The following is a 19,936-nucleotide window of genomic DNA, read 5'->3' on the forward strand; positions in this document are numbered from 1 at the left end:
ACTTTTAACTAATTTAACTCATAGAGAAACTTGATCTCAAATGCCCTCTAGAATGACATTTGTTTAAAAAACATGACCTCTGATTCTTTTCAGATTTAAACAAAGCGATTATAAAAAAGAAAGACAAAGAAATGGTTATAGTCTGAGTTATGTATTTTTATGAATGAAATGGTAATTTTGTTGGAAACATGATTAACAATTTTGAAATATTAAGATTGAAAATGAAATCATCATATTACTCACGTTTAAGGAGAGTTTGTGGCGTCCTTGGACCTAACCTGTAAATTATTTAGGAAAAAATAGATATGCACAATGAAGAGGGTATATATGTTAATCCAAACAAAGCTTCTTTTCTTATTGCTAGCTAACACAAGGTAATGCTGTCATATTCCAGAGACCTAGCAACACCTAGAATGTTCTCAAAATAAATGTTCTCTGGAACTTGAACTTTGCAAATGATTACACCAATCAGCAGTAACCCTGAAACCGTGGGTGTTGGATGTTACACAGAGTCCTGAATTTTCAGTGAGTTTTCAAGTCAAGGGTTACTCTAGTAGCTATTGCTACTTCATAGAAATCTCTCAATTTTAAAGAATCCTTTAGATTAATTACTTAAAATTGCTGCCCCCCTTAGGAATGTATAGATTCTTAGTTTTTGATTATAGAATATTTATTGGTAACTATTTAAGAAATGTTATTTGTAGACAATGTGATTGTGTATGTAGAAAATTCAAAAGAACCTACAAACATTAGAATTAGTAAATGAATTTAGTATGATTTATCGACACAAGTTTATTATAGGAAAAAGTGTTTCTATATGCCATCAAAACCAAACAGAAAATTTAATTTGGAAAGAATTAAAATAGCAATAATCAAATGGGCTCTTTGTATGTAATGATGATTATGCTTCTCTGAAATGGTTGCAATATAACCTGAGATTGACTAAAATGGATTTCATCCTAAGGTGAAGCAGAACAAAATAGTGCAATAGAAAAGAAAAAACTATAGAGAATGAGAATGTGGATACGTATTCTGGTCTTGTTTCTGCACTGAGCAGCTACCAGCTATGCGAGCTTCAATAAATCACTTTACCTCATAGGAACACTGGTCCCTCATTTGTAAAATAAGTGTTTTTCAAGCTTTTTTTCAAATCAGTAGAAAACAGCTAAAACAAATATTCCTTAGACAACTTGAATTTTTATCACATGGTGGGAAATGATGATCGCAGCAAGTCTAAAGATTACTTGAAGCACAGCTGGGAAACCACCACTCAAAGGTCATATACTTTAACATACATGGTAGTAACTTTCCCAAGGACAGAGTGAGTCAGAACCAGAAAACAGACTATCTGATTTCCAGTCTTTTTTTATCTCTCTTATACTACATTGAGACTTTAAAGATTGAAATTTGAGCCTAAAGAGGAAAGTAGAGTGGTGTGCTGCAGACCAGTGTTGAAGCTAGTTTGGGGATGAGATGGCAGTTTCACCCACTATTACCTGAGAAAATAAATAGGAAAAGAAATCTTCAGTGACTGGACAAGAATATATGTCATTTAATTTGCATACTTCTTTCTTTAATTGGTCTTTGAGGCCCTAAAATAAAATTCATTTGTCCTGAGTTCAAGGTGTTTGGAGCTAAAGGCAAATTCTAGTCTTAATACAGAGAGATGGAAAGTTAGTTGCCAGTAGGATGAGCTTAAAGAGGGCTTTATTTGTGTGGGCTTTGAGGAGGACAGAGATGTAAGACTGTATGCTGTGGCACTGGAAAAACATAGGTGGAGAGAGTTAAGGGTGGTATGGGGAAATCCTTGAGATGGAATGCAAATGTCTGTGATCCAAACACTAGAACTGAGCCAGCACCAACTAAGAGTCTAGAATTTTTTCAAAAATGTACTTGGGTTCTCCATCTTGGGTTCTTTCGAAAGGTTAAATGACATATCCCACTCATGAGTCCTTTTCTTTTCTTTTTTTTTGTTTCCATCCTTTTATTATTATTATTATTTTATTATACTTTAAGTTCTAGGATACATGTGCACAATGTGCAGGTTTGCTACATATATATACATGTGCCATGTTGGTGTGCTGCACCCATTAATTCCCCATTTACATTAGGTGTATCTCCTAATGCTGTCCCTCCCCCCCGACAATAGGACCTGGTGTGTGATGCTCCCCTTCCTGTGTCCAAGTGATCTCATTGTTCAGTTCCCACCTATGAGTGAGAAAATACAGTATTTGGTTTTCTGTTCTTGTGATAGTTTGCTGAGAATGATGGTTTCCAGCTGCATCCATGTCCCTACAAAGGACATGAACTCATCCTTTTTCATGGCTACATAGTATTTCATGGTGTATATGTGCCACATTTTCTTAATCCAGTCTGTCTCTGATGGGCATTTGGGTTGATTCTAAGTCTTTGCTATTGTGAATAGTGCTGCAATAAACATATGTGTGCATGTGCCTTTATAGCAGCATGACTTATAATCCTTTGGGTATATCCCCAGTAATGGGATGGCTGGATCAAATGGTAATTCTAGTTCTAGATCCTTGAGGAATTACCACACTGTTTTCCACATGGTTGAACTAGTTTACAGTTCCGCTAGCAGTGTAAAAGTGTTCCTATTTCTCCACATCCTCTCCAGCACCTGTTGTTTCCTGACTTTTTAATGATTGCCATTCTAACTGGTGTGAGATGGTATGGTATCTCATTGCAGTTTTGATTTACATTTCTCTGATGGCCAATGATGATGAGCATTTTTTCATGTGTCTGTTGGCTGTATGAATGTCTTCTTTTGAGAAATGTCTGTTCATATCCTTTGCCCACTTTTTGATGGGGTTGTTTGTTTTTTTCTTATAAATTTGATTGAGTTCTTTATAGATTCTGGATATTAGCCCTTTGTCAGATGAGTAGATTGCAAAAATTTTCTCCCATTCTATAGGGAGACTTGACCCTGTCATTACGATATTAGCTGGTTATTTTGCTTGCTAGTTGATACAGTTTCTTCCTAGTATTGATGGACTTTACATTTTGATATGTTTTTGCAATGGCTGGTATCTATTGTTCCTTTCCATGTTTAGTGCTTCCTTCAGGAGCTCTTGTAGGGCAGACCTGGTGGTGAGAAAATCTCTAAGCATTTGCTTGTCTGTAAAGGATTTTATTTCTCCTTCACTGATGAAACTTAGTTTGGCTGGATATGAAATTCTGGGTTAAAAATTCTTTTCTTTAAGAATGTTGAATATTGGTTCCCACTCTCTTCCAGCTTTGAGAGTTTCTGCTGAGAGATCTGCTGTTAGTCTGATGGGCTTCCCTTTGTGGGTAACCCGACCTTTCTCTCTGGCTGCCATTAACATTTTTTCCTTCATTTCAACTTTGGTGAATCTGACAATTATGTGTCTTGGAGTTGCTCTTCTCAAGGAGTATCTTTGTGACATTCTCTGTATTTCCTGAATTTGGATGTTGGTCTACCTTACTAGGTTGAGGAAATTCTCCTGGATGATATCCTGCAGAGTGTTTTCCATCTTGGTTCCATTTTCCCCATCACTTTCAGGCACACCAATCAGACACGGATTTGGTGTTTTCACATAATCCCATACTTCTTGGAGGCTTTGTTCATTTCTTTTTACTCTTTTTTCTCCACACTTCTCGTTTCATTTCATTCATTTGATCTTCAGTCACTGATACTCTTTCTTCCAGTTGATCAAGTTGTCATGTATTTCTTGTATTACGGTTTTCATCTCTATCAGTTCTTTTAAGGTCTTCTCTGCATTGATTATTCTAGTTATCCATTCATCCATTCTTTTTTCAAGGTTTTTAGTTTCTTTGTGCTGGTCACGTAGTTCCTCCTTTAGCTCTGAGAAGTTTGATCAAGTGAAGTCTTCTTCTCTCAACTTGTCAAAGTCATTGTCTGTCCATCTTTGTTCCGTTGCTGGCGATGAGCTGCCTTCCTTTGAAGGGGGAGATGCACTCTGATTTTTTGAATTTCCAGCTTTTCTGTACTGCTTTTTCCCCATCTTTGTGGTTTTATCTGCCTTTGGTCTTTGATGATGGTGATGTACTGATGGGGTTTTGGTGTGGGTGTCCTTTCTGTTTATAAGTTTTCCTTCTAACAGTCAGGACTCTCAGCTGTAGGTCTGTTGGAGTTTGCTTGAAGTCCACTTCAGACCCTGTTTGCCTGAGTATCAGCAGTGGAGGCTGCAGAAGATAGAATATTGCTGAACAGCAAGTGTTGCTGTCTGATTCTTGCTCTGGAAGCTTCATCTCAGGGGCGTACCCCACCATGTGAGATGTGAGGTGTCAGTCTGCCCCTCATGCGAGATGTCTCCCAGTTAGGTTACTCAGGGGTCAGGGACCCACCTGAGCAGGCAGTCTGTCCGTTCTCAGATCTCAACCTCTGTGCTGGGAGAACCACTGCTCTCTTTGAAGCTGTCAGATGGGACATTTACAGCTGCAGAGGTTTCTGCTGCTTTTTGTTTAGCTATGCCCTGTCCCCATAGGTGGAGTCTACAGAGGCAGGCCAGCTTCCTTGAGTTGCGATGGGCTCCACCCAATTCGAGCTTCCCGGTGACTTTGTTTACCCACTTAAGCCTCAGCAATGGTGGGCGCCCCTCCCCAAGCCTCCCTGCCACCTTGCAGTTAGATCTCAGACTGCTGTGCTAGCAATGAGGGAGGCTCCGTGGAAGTGTGACCCTCTGGGCCAGGTGTGGGATATAATCTCCTGGTGTGCCATTTGCTAAGACCTTTGGTAAAGTTCAGTATTAGGGTGGGAGTTACCCGATTTTCCAGGTGTTGTCTGTCTCAGTTTCCCTTGGCTAGGAAAAGGGATTCCCTTCCTCCTTGCGCTTCCCAGGTGAAGCGATGCCTCTCCCTGCTTCAGTTCTTGCTGGTTGGACTGCACCAGCTGACCAGCCCTGATTGTCTGGCACTCCCCAGTGAGATGAACCCGGTACCTCAGTTGAAAATGCAGAAATCACCCGTCTTCTGTGTCACTCATGCTGGGAGCTGGAAACTGGAGCTGTTCCTATTCGGCCATCTTGGGCGCACCCTCATGAGTCCTTTTCTAGAGCAGGGACTAGCCTGCTGCCTGTTTTTGTAAATAACATTTACAAAAATAACATTGTAAATAACATTTTACAGGAATAAAGTCACACAATTGGCCATTGTTTATGATTGCTTTTGCGCTACAATGGTAGAGTTAAGTAGCTGGCAACAGAGACTATCTAGCCTAAAAATCCTAAAATATTTACCATCTGGCCCTTTATAAGAAAAGTTGCAACCCAAAGGCAGATATTTCTGGTCTGATACATACAACACAGTGTCCAGTGGCTTTGGAAAGTAGAAGTAGTCTACTTGGGACTGATGAGTAGGTGACTGTTTCAGAGCTAGGAATTGAATACTTGTGTGTGGTTGTGCTCAGGTCTGACTCTGCATGCAAAGAATATAGGCATTTTCTAAACAATATTTAGATGTGTGCTTCTGAAAAACAAAGTCTGCTATGAAGTTTACTGACTGAGTTGCTTCAGCAACTGCAGGCCTTCTAAAGTTCTGGCTGGTGATACGGAAGACCTTCTCACACAAAATCTCCTGTTTTCATAAGTTGCTATTGACTGAAGAGTAGAAAGCATGCAACTGTAAAAAAACAGAAGGGTGCAGGAGAAAATGAGGGCCAGAACTTGGAGAGTTAAGATGGAACAATTATCATTTTACCAGGAGGAAAATATGTATTCTGTTAAAAACCATTATTCCTCTTTTAATGATAATAGATTCATAGCGAAATGGTATTTTCTGCCAAGAAAATAACCACAAATATAAAATAATGAACAATGGAAGCTGCTATCTGAAGGCTTTTTCACATGCTAAGTATTCACATGCCAACTTATCATTATAGCAAAAGTACTATAATTTCTCATTAGAGCCAAAGCTAATGATCCCATCTATTTCAAAAACTCTTCAGAGTGTGCTTTGTCAGTCAATATGTGAGCAGACAAAGTGAAACAGCAAATTGAACTATTTCAGTTGGGGAATCATAGATCAAAACTCTCAAATATGGAGGGAATAGAAGGTATTTTGGACCTCAGGCTTCCATGCTCTTTATGTCTTCTCTTTCCTACTAAAATTATTAGAAAGATAGTCCAAGTTGACTGCATTTAATGTTGTGCCATCTACTCCTCATTAACTTCACTCTGAAATCTGTGTGATAAATACCACCAGCCCACACGAACTATTCTCTCAATGACCACCATTAACCTCCTAATTGCCAAACTGAATGACCTCTTCTCAATCCACTATTGGCTTCCAGGACAAAATATAATACATGTATTTCTGGGAACACTTAAGCAATTCCTCTTCTGCCTTCCTCTATGATTCTCCTCCTACACCCATCTAGGATTTTATCCTCAGCCTCTTTTCTTTCATTTGAGATTTCATCTACTTCCATGGGTTTATTGATCACCTTTGTATTGATTGCTTCCTAGTCCACCTGTCTTAGTATTCTAATGTTCAGACAGATAATAGAAACACCATATTACAGAGATCACATCCTCACTCCCTGACTCCTCCTATCCTTTTAGATGCTAAATATATGATGCAATTTTATCTTTTATTTAGCTTTTATCTTTGAAGTATTTCATCTATGCATTCCTCATCTTCCCACCTTGCCATCATGCCTATGGCTACAGCTCCACTTCCAGCCCTTATGATACCATACCTTGAAGGTTGCATCAGTGGCTTAGCTGGTCTCTGAGCTTTAGAACTCTTCGTGTAATTTCTTCTAATCTACTCTGTAAGGATATTCTAAAGTTCACCTCTCAGTGGCACAACCCTATTCAAAATCTCAGTGTTATTCTTTTAAGGAAACCACCAAATTAGTTACAAAGTCCCAATCCCTAATATTGGAAACCTTGAGAAATTTTATTCTCTGTTACCCTTTAGACTCATTTTCTGTCCTTCCTTTTGCACAATCTACCATCTAACCAAATTGGACAACTTGCTGATCCTCAGAATGGGCTATGATTTCTCTTGCTATTGTATTTTTTCCCTTGAAAGTTTTTCTTCCCCAATTCCAAATGTGGCGTATTGTGTACCTCTTCTTCGGGGGCCATTCCAAATGTATTTCTTTCTTAAATATTTTCTGTATTTCACAATCATTTTCACACTTTAGATCAGATGCTACATGATTCCTCCACCCTTTAAACGTATGAATCTCTTTTTACCTTTCATACGGAACTCACTTTCTATTGCCGGATATCGTGATCATTGTGTGCTTTATTATTGCCCACTCTTGGTCCACTTAATAGATTCAAAGTTCCTTTATACTGAGCCTGAATAATATTTATCTTTATATTTGATAAACATAAAAGTTAAATCAATGTTGATTGAATTGAGTTGTCTACACAGGAGTTTGTGAGCAAATTGCTGAATATGCCTCTACAAATGTGCCCTTGGCTAAATTCCACTATGTAGATTCTCATGGGTTTGGCAATAAGAGGTAGCAGTCTTTCATATAGCAAAATGCTGTAAGAATTGCTTTTATTTATGTGTTTGTTGAATTGTTAAACAATGCATAATGATGATATTAAATGGAATAAACTCTCTGGTGATTCTTTGGAATGGAAAGAAAATGAGCTACAATTTAGTCTCAAATCTAAAATTGGTCTAACATAGTAATAGAAATATAGTTTGAGACAATAAAGCCAAACTTCTGCAAATTTTGCCCCTTCTAGGATTATAGAGAAACTTAGATTGGATTCTAATTTAGACCTTTGTGGGAAAATGTAGAATAAAAAGACCTATTGAGGTCAGACGAATTGTACCTAGACTCTTGGGTCAGCTTTCTACTTTGTTTCTTGTCCTCTAATTGTCCCAAACATCTGGAATACTGTTACTAAGCTATTTTTTTCTAAAGCACTACTATAATGAAAATCACAGTCTAATATTTGGGTAGCATTTTATGGCTTGCAAATCACTCTTCAATGTGCCATAGGAGGAATAGTATCTTGATTCATCCATTTCACTCAATTCACAAATATTTACTGATTATATTCCAGGCATTATGCTGGGACTTAAGATTCAAAGATGAACACTTTTGGTTAGTTCTTTCTAGAACTTCACCTCATAGTAATAGTAGTTGGATAGAAAAGAAAAAGAATGTTAAGAAGTACTAAAAGTTATAAGAAATCCATCTATTCACAGAAATTGTAACTTCCCTTGTTCACGCAGTCACTTATTCTCTTATTTTTTCATCATATTCACTGTATTTACCACTGTTGTCATTATCCAAAGGTTTTTATTCATGAATTTTGCAAAAATTTACTGCAAGGAACTGTTCTAGGCACTTGAACAGTAAACAAAACAGAAAAAAAAAATTCTGCCTTTGTAAAATTTACAATCTCCATAAAGAGAGGAGAGAGAAAACAAAATAAATAAATGACTTATATGGTTTTAAAGAAATGTTTCTTTAATATTTATTCAACTATTGTGTCTTCTTAAAATGCAGGTCATTCTTTCTGCCTCTTTTTTTCCTAGGTCTATGCTTTCTTGAAGAAAATCTGTACAGCCTGATCTCAGAAAATTTAATCCTATAGGACCCACTGAGCCAGTTTCAGATCTCATGATCCTGCCCCTTGGACAAAGGTGATAGGCCAGGATTGGGTATGGGTCATTAGGATTTCATGTGCCAGGGCTGGGGAGTGGGACTTAGAGATACTAGTTAAATAGAATGTGAAGCTTGCTTAAGCTGCATGCAGGGAGAAGAAGAGAATGCCTGTCTGTAGAGAGAAAAAAGAATGAAGTAAGGACTTGAAGAAATATAAGTGTGAGAACATATGGCCCTGGAGAATGTAAACATTGTCCCTGTGAAACTCAGCTGCACTTCCTTCCCTTGTCTTTCGTAAGGTCCACCTTTTCCTTTTAGTAAACTATACTTTGAATACATTTTTGTTACTTACAAGGAAGTTATCCTAACTAGGATGTCTTTTATGGTTTTCAAACAATTGCAAACAATTTCAAAAAATATACACCAACAATTTCACAAGTGGCACTGCTTAATGAGAATGGATGATGTCCAGTTTATTCAAGCCACACGTACTGGCTGATGTCAGCCCTAAGCTTGATGCACAATTATGTCACACAATCTCCAGCAATTGTAGAAATTAATAAATTAATTTAATTAATCAAGATTCTTTACCTCTTAGGGTGGTATAAAAACAGGAAGCTGGAAATCATGCTTCCAAATCTGGACACCTTATTTGAGATAGGGTCATCTAGATTTATCTGTAGGATGGAAGTGGGGAGACTGAGAAAGAAAAGCCATTCTGTGGTCAGATTAAGTTGTTGAGAGAGCTTTGGGAGGGCTGTATTGAGCCCCTTTGTTCTCTGGGGTATAAGTAACTGGTACATGAGGCAATGCAAGCAATGAAGGGAAAAGTGAAGTCCTTGAAATAACTCTGACAAAGTACTTTGAGGGAAAATTTTTATTCTGAGTTCTGAGGTTGCGGGAAACTACTGAAAAACTAATGATAGCAGTGATGTGATCCTCTGGGCAAAGAGCAATACCTAAAGCATGATGAAAAGAAGGAAGAAATAATTCCGGGCCAGAGGTTATTGAAATCTTAGCTAAGTTCATAGTAACAAGGCAAAGAAAGACATGCTGTATTGTCATCTAAGCAACTCCAAGTTTTAACAACATCTAAGGGAGAAAGGCAGTGAGAGGTAGAAGGGCCACTCTTTGAGACGTGAATCAAACAAATAAATATCAATTTTTAAAAGTTCTTCCAGGAGAAAGATTGTCTCAGTTAAATGCTTGAATGCCTGACAGTCCCATTAACATCATATGCTCTGGGTATTGAATCCTGCATGGGAAGACAGCAGTTTCCAATCATCTTTCTACATATTATTAGGAGTGTGGCCAAAGTAAAGAGGGAAATGAAAGAACAGGAACAAATTGAAAAGTGTTTGAGGAGGTCATTTTTTAAAATAATCAAACTCTGATGAATAGTTGTATTTTTTATTAATGATGACAAGCAATAGTCTCACAGTAACAAAATGTCAAAATCTACTGACCCGGGGTGGTGTGTAAAACAAGGACAAACAGTTTCCCGATTTCTTGCCATGTTTTTCAAATACTTGCAAAAATGAGGCTGGCCATTTAGCTGTCTTTATTTGTTTTATGATAAAAAGCTACTTTTTCTTACCAATCTGTCAAAATTTGAACTTAAGAGAGCTGAAAATGAATCCAAACTATTTCCCAACCCACCTTCAAACTAGATGTGTTTTAAAAGTCTATTTTTAGGTTCAGTTAAAACCCTAATATAATTATGAATAAAACAAATATAATCCTTCCTCTCATAAGTGTACTTACGGTATATTAGGTAAAAACTGATATTGTTAAATAAACACACAGAAAAAGTATATAATAACAAATTTGCTAAGTGCCATAACAATTATAGAGTACTATGAGAAAGTATATGGAATAGATCTGGAGGTCAGGAACAGACAGAGGACAAACATCTAAGCTGAGACCTATTAGATAAAAAAGAGCTTAATAATTAGAATGGAAGCCAATAGGTAAAGAGTAGAAATTAATGAATTATTTTCTTCAAGCCTAAAAGGACTTTGAAAGCTTCCCTGGACAGCCCTCGTTTTTATGCAGGTAATGTATTATTTAAAAAGGAGAATCTAAGGCTCTGATTACTTAAGCAATTAGTCAAATTAATGCAACAAATAAACGGTGGAAGAGAAATTTGAAGTCTTCTGCTCTCTGGTGGAAGCTGTTTTACCTTGTTCTTTATTATCTTCCAGTATTCCCTGGCTCCCTCAAACCATCCTGTTTTGCTTATTTTCTTTCAAAAGACTTACTAAGTTTTGTGTGTAATCAGAAAGAAGGCCGTTATATAAACTAGATTTATTTTTCATTTGTTTTTTTTTTACTGCCCATCTTTTTTATTATAACCATACGAGTGAGGGTGCAGTCATATCTCATTTTGGTTTTGATTTACCTTTCTCTAGTGATTAATGATGTTGAGCATGTTTTCATGTGCCTGTTGCTCATTTATACATATTCTTTGGATTGTTAATTTTTTAAAAAGTGAGTTCACCTTTTATTTTAGATTCAGGGGGTACACATGAAGGTTTATTATATGTGTATACTGTATAATATCGAGATTTGGGGTACAAATGATGTCATGATGCAGGTAGTGAGCATAATACCCAATAGGTAGTTTTCCAGCCCTTTCCCTACTCCTTCTTCCCCAACTCAATAGTCCCCAATGTCTATTGTTCCCATCTTTATGTCCATGTGTGCCCAATGTATAAACAGATTTTTAAAAAAGAGCAAGTATCTAATATATGTTCTTGGCAGTTTAATTTTAATATTTCATTAAAATGTTATCTTTTAAAACTAATCTATTTATGTAGCTAAAAAAATAGAAATACAAGACTTAAAGCAGCAAACCAAAGCCACTGCTCCACCCTGTCCCAGCCCTGCAGTTTTCTTTCTAGTACACTTTCAAATTGAAGGTTTTTTTTGTTGTTGTTGTTGCTGTTGTTGGTTTTCATCTCCATATTTCATAGTATTTGCTACTATGTAGTTGCATTTATCCTGATCCCAGGCCTTTATGCTATAGTTTTCATGAAAACTCTACAATGCACTGTCATGATTTTTGCTTTAACGTATACATTCTCAACAGGGATGATATTTCCCTCCAAAAGGATGAAAATTGGGTGTTCATGGGGTTCCTGAACTATTCTCAGCTGTTACAATGGTGTATGGCCTGTCAAGTTCAAGCCTGTCTGACACAATTTCATTCTTTAGAATTTAATTTCTCATGTTTGGTTTTCATGGGCATCCCATGAGCAGCATTGACACTGAGTTCATGGAAGATACACAAAATGTATATAAGATCAGTGCTACAGGGAGTAGATAGCTTTGTTTCCTTAATAGATTGTAAGAAGTGGCCTATTCAAGTTTATTGGCTGCCATTGGCTACCTTATGGATGTTGTTTATGTTTGATCCTTATTGTTTCGATGTGTGACTAGGACTTTGAGAATTAAATAAAAATAGTGCTTTAATAGTTTTTCAATAGTTATTTGGAATAATTATTCAATAGTTATTCAAAAGAGTTATTCAAGTCTATAAAAGTTATTAAATCCATCATTATACAGGTACTGAAAACAAAAAAAGTAACAATATATAAATGAATATTTGGCAGCTAGTTAAGTTAAAAGTTATTTTCTTATACTGAGCAGAAGTTAAAAGTTAAGGTCACTGGCCAGGCGCGGTGGCTCACGCCTGTAATCCCAGTACTTTGGGAGGCTGAGGCAGATGGATCACCTCAGGTCAGGAGTTCGAGACCAGTCTGACCAACATGGTGAAACCCCATCTCTACTAAAAAATACAAAAATTACCTGGGCATGGTGGTGGGCACCTGTAATCCCAGCTACTTGGGAGGCTGAGGCAGAACAATTGATTAAACCCAGGAGGTGGAGGTTGCAGTGAGCTGAGATCACGCCATTGCACTACAGCCTGGGTGACAGAGTGAGACTCCATCTCAAAAAAAAAAAAAAAGTTAAATTCACTAAAAATAAACTTTAAGAAATTTAATTTTGTAATTATTTTACTTTTGCTGAAAATTAATAGTGTTGAAAACTATTACTGTGTATTTATATATGTTGCTAATTTGTATAATTATATAGTTAAATATATTAAAATTTGCAATAATCATGCAGTTACAAAGTTGTTATATGCTAATAGTTTTTTAATTTTTTTTTTTTTTTTGTCTGTTTGAGACAGAGTCTCGCTCTGTCGCCCAGGCTGGAGTGCAGTGGCACAATCTCAGCTCACTGCAAGCTCTGCTTCCCAGGTTCACGCCATCCTCCTGCCTCAGCCTCCTGAGTAACTGGGACTACAGGCACCACCACCACGCCCGGCTAATTTTTTGTATTTTTAGTAGAGACAGGGTTTCAATGGGGTTTCGATCTCCTGACCTCATGATCTGCCCACCTCGGCCTCCCAAAGTGCTGGGATTACAGGCGTAAGCTACCAGTCCCAGCCAGTTTTTAAATTTTTTAAATATTACATTTAACTTGTAAAATTTAGTCATTCTGAAATTTGCATTAAACAAAAAAGTAAGTTTTATATTTTTTATTTTGATGTATAAAGCACGGATATATCTATAACATATAAATAAGAGCACAATGTATCTTGGGTATAAAAATGTCAAGGAAGGAATGAATAATTACAGTGAAAAGTTTCTAAAAGTTTTCTTGGGGGGAAATAATGGAAAAAAGTTTGAAGATTTAATTTAAACTATTGCATTACTTTGAAGAAATTAAAAGGAAAAAATTTATTTTTATGAATCTCTATATATTTATTATTTCTGATACCTTTTTGCATATAGCTTCCCCTGCTCTTATGAGTCAAGTAGTATTCTACTGCATTCTGTTTTCCAAAATTTGTTAAAATATTATGTTTACTGGGATCTCCTCTATTCTCCTAGTCCTTCAGGTTTATAGCATTTTATTTCTTTTCTCTTGTATTGAAAGAGTAATGAAATAAGTCCACATGGCTAATTACTATGTTCAATAGAAATTCATGTAGTCTTTTAAATGGGAATAAATTTAATCTCTTAACTGTATTCATTTAACCAGAAACTTTCCCTATCCCTGCTCCCATTTTAAACTTTAACATGCTTAAATTCTCTGGGATTTCTATTGTAAATACAACTTTCCAATTTGTTTTGATCACAGATCTAAATAATGTAATTTATGTTATTGTGAGGGATAGAGTTGTACTTAGCCTGGAGCTGAACTTACTTCAGGTACCACTGTAATAAACAAAAGCTTGGTTTCTATGGTTTCTCCTATAGCTAACATTTAGAGATTAACAGGTATTGTTACCACACTGGGCACTGGGGCGATATATGTCAGGGGAGGCAGGAAACAAAGAAAGCACCAGATAATTAGAGTTAAAAAAAAAAAAAAAAAAAAAATGTGATGATTTCATTATTCTACAAGGACTAGATGGTTGAATAAACCTGTACTTGGATAAATATGGTTTTTCTGCTCTTCTCTCTGGAGTAATTTAAGAGAAAACCAAAGAGGAACAACAATTACACAATAGGCTGGGTGGGTGGGCAATCTCAGGTCCCAGGGTACCAAGCAAAACTCTCAATCTGGCTTGGACATGGCACCTTCCTAGCCCTACTCCACAGTAAAGGATAAATTGAAATCCCTTTTCTTGACGTCATGGAATATGCTTAATTGGCCTTTTGTCTGACTGTATTGGCTTAATCTTTTCTAATTGGTTAAGTTGGAGGTGGATGAGAAGCAGTTTATTTTAATAAAAACCGTTCCATTAGGCTTAGATGTATGAAAGACAACAAAAATACATGTCATTGAAGGAAATTCACAGTTTATTTATGCAATCTACTCTTAAACCAAGTATAGTCATCAAATTTAGAAAAGTTGGCAACAGATACAGTACTTTTATTTAATATACGGTTTGTTTTGTTCATATTTCAACAATGTTTCTTTATTTTCTTCCTCCAGTACAGGATCCAGCCCAAGATCACATTTCATTTAGTTATCATATCTTTCCATCTCTTTAATATAGAGAGCAGTGGCTAAATTTTCATTGTCATTCTAGACATTGTCAATTTTGAGCAATAAAAGCAAATTATGTTTGGCATATTCTTTACTTTGGGTTTGTCTGACAGTATCATATCCAGAAATAATACCAATAAATTTATTACAGTTAATTTTATTTAATTGACAAAATTATACATATTTGTCTATATTTACAGTGCATAACATGATGTTTTGATATATGTATACATTGTCCAATGGCTAAATCAAGCTAATTAACATATCTATTACCTCACATACTTACCATTTTGTTTTTTATGGTGAGAACACTAAATGTGTTCTCAGTAGTTTTCAACTGTAGAGTACATTGTGACTAACTATAGTCTCCATGTTATACAGTAGATCTCCTGAACTTATTCCTCCTGTCTAGCTGAAATTTTATGTCTCGTGAACAACATCTCCTCATTCCTATCACCTCTCTCCTGTGACCCCTGCTAACCGCCATTCTAATTGCTGCTTCTATGGGTTTTACTTTTTTAGATTCCCCACATAAGTGAGATCACACCATGTTTGTCTTTTTCTGCCTGTCTTATTTTATTTAGTGTAATGTCCTCCAGGTTCATTCATGTTGCCTCAAAAGATGGGATTTCCTCATGTTTTAAGGCTAAATCATATTCCTTTGTGTGTGTGTGTACATATATATATATATATGTACACACACACACACACACACACACATATATATATTCTTTATCCATTCATCTGTCGATGGATACTTAGGTTGGTTCCATATCTTGGCTATTGTAAATAATGCCACAGTGAACATAGGAGTTCAGATATCTCTTTGACATACTAATTTTATTTCCTTTGTATGTATACCCAATAATGCAAATGCTGGATCATATGGATTTCTCTTTTTAATTCTTGGAAGAATCTCCATACTGTTTTCTATAATGTCTATACTAATTAATATTCCCACCAACAGCGTGTAAGAGCTTTTTTCCTCCACATTCTCATCAAAACTTGTCATCTTTTATCCTTTTGATAATAGTCAATTTAACAGGTGTGTGGTGATACATCATTATGATTTTAATTTGTATTTCCCCAATGATTAGTGATGTTGGGCAGTTTTTCAAATTTCTATTGGTCATTTGTATGTCTTTTCTTGAGAAATGTCTGTTCAGATCTTTTGCCCATTTTTTAATTGTGTTTTTTTCTAACTATTGGGTTGTTTGAGGTTTTTTATATAGTTTGCATATAAACTCTTCATCACAGGTATGGTTTGAAAATACTTTCTCCCATTCCGTAGGTTGTCTCTTCACTCTATTGATTATTATCTTGACTGTGCAAGAGATTTATAGTTGGATGTAGTCTCACTTACCTATCTTTGCTTTTGTTGCCTGTGCTTTTGGGGTCGTATCCAAAAAAATCATTGCCTAGACGAATGTCATGGAACTTATCCCTGATTTCTTCCAGTAGTTTTATAGTTTCAGAGTTTTCTTCCAATAGTTTCAATTCTTATGTGTAAGTCTTTGATAACTTTTCAGTTGATTTTTGCATACAATGTGAGATAAGGGTCTACTTTATTTCTTTTCATGTGGATATCCATCTTTTCCAACACTTTATTTAAGAGACTGTCCTTTCCCTACTGTGTAATCTTGGCATCTTTGTGAAAATCAATTGACCTCAAATGTATGGATTTATTTCTAGGTTCTCTATTTTGTCCCACTGGTCTATGTGTTTGTTTTACACCTGTGCCTTTCTGTTTGAAATACGATTACTTTGCAGTGTATTTTGAGGTCAGGTAGTGTGATGCCTCCAGCTTTGCTCTTTTGGCTAAAGATTACTTGGCTATTTGAGGTGTTTTTGGTTCCTTACAAATTTTAGGATTTTTTTTTTCTGTTTTCTGTGAAGAATGCCATTATGATTTTAGTACAGATAGCATTGAATCTGTAGACTGATTTTGGTAATATGGACATTTTAACAATATTAATTCTTCCAAATTATAACATGGGATATCTTTCCATTTGCTTGTGTCTTCTTCAGTTTTTTTCAGCATTAATATATAGTTTTCAGTATATAGCTCTTTTACCTCCTTGGTTAACTTTCTTTCTTTCTTTTTTTTTTTTTTTGTGGTAGCTTTCGTAAATGGGATTATTTTCTTGATTTCTTTTTTGAATATTTGTCATTGGTGTATGGAAGTACTATGATATTTTAAATGTTGATTTCATATCCTACCACTTTACCAAATTTGTTTATTAGTTCTAATAATATTTTAAGTGTAGCCTTTAGGGTTTTCTTCATATAAGATTGTGTCATCAGCAAACAGAGACAATTTACCTCCCTTTCCCATTCAGATGTCTTATTTCTTTCTGTTGTTTAATTTCTCTGGCTAAGACTTCCAGTACTAGACTGAATAGAAGAAGAAAGTGGGCATTTTTGCCTTATTCCTAATTGTTGAGAAAAAGCTTTCAATCTTTCACTGTTGAGTATGATTTTAGCTGTGGGTTTGTCATATATGGCCTTTATTGTGTTGAGGTGCATTCTTTATACACCTAATTCATTGAAACGTTTTATCATGAAAAGATGTTAAATTTTGACAAATGTTTTTTTCTGCATCTATTGAGATGATAATATGGTTTTTGTTTTTCCTTATGTTAAGGCACTGTATTACATTTATTAACTTCCACGTGGTAAATCATCCTTGCATCCTGTGGGTAACTTCCACTTGATCATGGTGAATGATTGTTTAAATATACTGTTGAATTCAGTTTGCAGGTATTTTATGGAAGGCTTTTGCACCTACATTCCACAGGAATATCGGCCTGTAGTTTTCTTTTTTTGTTGTGTCTTTGTCTGATTTTGCACTTAGGCTAATGCTTACACTGTAGAATGAGCCAGAGATAATTCCCAGCTACTCGAGAGGCTGAGGCAGAAGAATCACTTGAACTCGGGAAGTGGAGGTTGCAGTGAGCCAAGATTGTGCCACTGCACTCCAGCCTGGGAGACAGAGTGGGACTCCATAAAAAAAAAAAAAATCAACTCTTAATTTTATTGATCATGTTAATGTTTTTTTTCCTATTTTCTATTTCATATATTTCTCCTCTAATATTTGTTATTTTCTTTCTTCTGCTAAGTTTGGGCTTATTTTTTCGTTTTCTTGTTTCTTGAGGTGGAGTTTGTTTATGTGTGATCTTTCTTTTTTCTTTAATGTGTTTATTTCTATAAACTTCATTCAGAACTTTTTTACGACTTCATCCATAAGTTTCAGTATGTTATGTTACCATTCTCATTGTGCCAATATGTTTTTAACTTTTCTTTTTGATTTCTTCTTTGACTTGTCAGTTGTTCAGAACTGTGTTTAATTTACACATATTTATAAATTTTCAAATTTTCCTCCTGTTACTGATCTCTAGTTTCATATTATTGTGATCAGAAAAGATGGTGCAATTTGATTTCAGTATTTTTTTTAATGTGGTAAGACTTTTTTTTTTTTGTGGTCTAACATGTGAGCTATTCTCAATAACTTTCAGTGTGTGCTTTAGAAGAACGTGTATTTTGTTGTTGTTGGATGGAATGTTTTGTATATGCCTTTTAGGTCTATTTAATCTGCAGTGTTATTCAAATCTTTGGCTTCCTTATTTATTTTCTATCTGGATAATGTGGTTATTGTTAACAGTGGGTATTAAAGTTCAGTACTAATCATATTGTAGTTTATTCCTTCAGTTCTGTTAATATTTGCTTGATATATTTTGGTCCTCTGATGTTGTTTCCATATATATTTACTATTGTATATCTTTTTGATGGGTTAACCAATTTGTCAATAATAAATTCTATTTAGTGTCATCTAAGTATAGCCATTCCTGCTCTCTTTTGGTTACTATTTGCGTGGAGTATCTTTTTCTATTCCTTCACTTGCAATCTATGTGTGTCTTTAAAGCTAAAGTGACTCTCTTGTAGACAGTATACAATTGGATGTTGTTTTCTTAAAATGTATTTATTGTTTATCCACTTAGCTACTCTTTTAATTGAAGAATTGAATCCATTTGTGTTTAAAGTAATTATTGAATGATACAGACTTGTTTCATTTTTAAAATTGCTTGATATTTTGTAGGTATTTTTTGTTTTATTCTTTCTTTTACTGTCTTTGTGATATTTATGGTTTTTTTATGATGGTATGTTTCATTTCTTTTTCTCTTTAATGTACATACTATATGGCTTTGCTTTATGGTTACCATGAAGCTTACAGAATTCATCTTACAGTTACAGTTAAAGTTGCAGATTCATCTTACAGTTAGTTAAAGTTACAGAATTCATCTTACAGTTAAAACCAGTCCAGTTTTAACTAATAATGGTTTAATTCTGTTCACATACAAAAACTACACTTTTGCTTCCTCCATTATCTTGTGTAATCATAATATATGTAATATCTAAGCTAATATGCTATTAAAACCATCTAGTTTGTTTTTAATAGGTTATATTTTTCATTTTTAAAAAATTCTTTTTAAAAATAAATTCTGGTCCTCTGGTAAAATTCTCCATTTTGACATTTTAAAAAAATGTACTAATTAGACTTATTTTAAAGTCAGTAATGTACCTATGATTCTGTTTCTAACATGTTATTCCCCTCTTGTTTGACATTTGGTTCTGTGTCTTGTCTTGCCTGGTGTTTTTTTTTTAAATGGTAGACATTGTGCATGAAAAAATCATGTGTTCCTAATTAATAATTTTATTTAATATAAGAATTTCTTTAATACAGTTTTTTTTTCCTGGCACAGTTAGAGTAGTGACAGATAATATTGCTTTACTCAGTGATTGGGATAATTTGTGCTGAATTTTAGTGTCTGTGGGGATGACTATATCTGTTTTTTTTCTGTCTTCTTAGGGTTTTACCTTTTAAGAATCTCAAAAGTTTGTTGTTCTTGTTAGGACTCCTAATTCATAGTAGTCTTTGTTGTATCCCCAGAACTATGAGACTTCCAAAAATTCTTCTTAGCTTTTTTATATATTGCTTTCTGCTTTGTTTCTCCAAGTCTTAAAGTGTTTCTTAACCCTTCAGGAATGAGGAAATATTTGAAGATAAAAGTGGAATCAAATACTGAGTTTACTTCTTTGTATGTTTCCCCCTCTCCCTATCCCTTGAGTTGTGGCCGTCTTAGTAGTCCTTACTCACTTCTGTTTCCCTACTACACTACTCTGAGATAGTGGAAAGCTCTGATCTGCTGCTCTGTGCTAAATCTTTTGGCCTACTTCAATTATCAGTTAGTAAATCTCTTAAAAGAAAAGTGGCAGAGATTTTGTCTTAACCACATGGATTTTTCTTCCTCAGGTTTCTTTTTTTTTTTTTTTTTCTTTTTTTTTTTT

General features: G+C 35.2%; 1 protein-coding gene across 2 annotated transcripts in view; it reads right to left on the reverse strand.

The window, feature by feature from the left end:
* The window catches only part of C6 (complement component 6), a 117,210-nt gene that overhangs the window by 70,762 nt on the left and 26,512 nt on the right, over positions 1-19,936 (reverse strand). The window contains exon 1 of one of the 2 annotated variants that reach the window (XM_011944420.1): positions 244-461. The exons of the other annotated variant lie outside the window; for it this stretch is intronic. The gene's annotated coding sequence lies outside the window, so the exon portion shown is untranslated. Of the gene's footprint in view, positions 1-243; positions 462-19,936 lie in introns of those variants that run through there. 2 annotated transcript variants of the gene reach the window in all.

Source organism: Colobus angolensis, unplaced genomic scaffold (genome assembly GCF_000951035.1).
Source record: "Colobus angolensis palliatus isolate OR3802 unplaced genomic scaffold, Cang.pa_1.0 Scaffold230, whole genome shotgun sequence".
NCBI classification, from domain to species: domain Eukaryota; kingdom Metazoa; phylum Chordata; class Mammalia; order Primates; family Cercopithecidae; genus Colobus; species Colobus angolensis.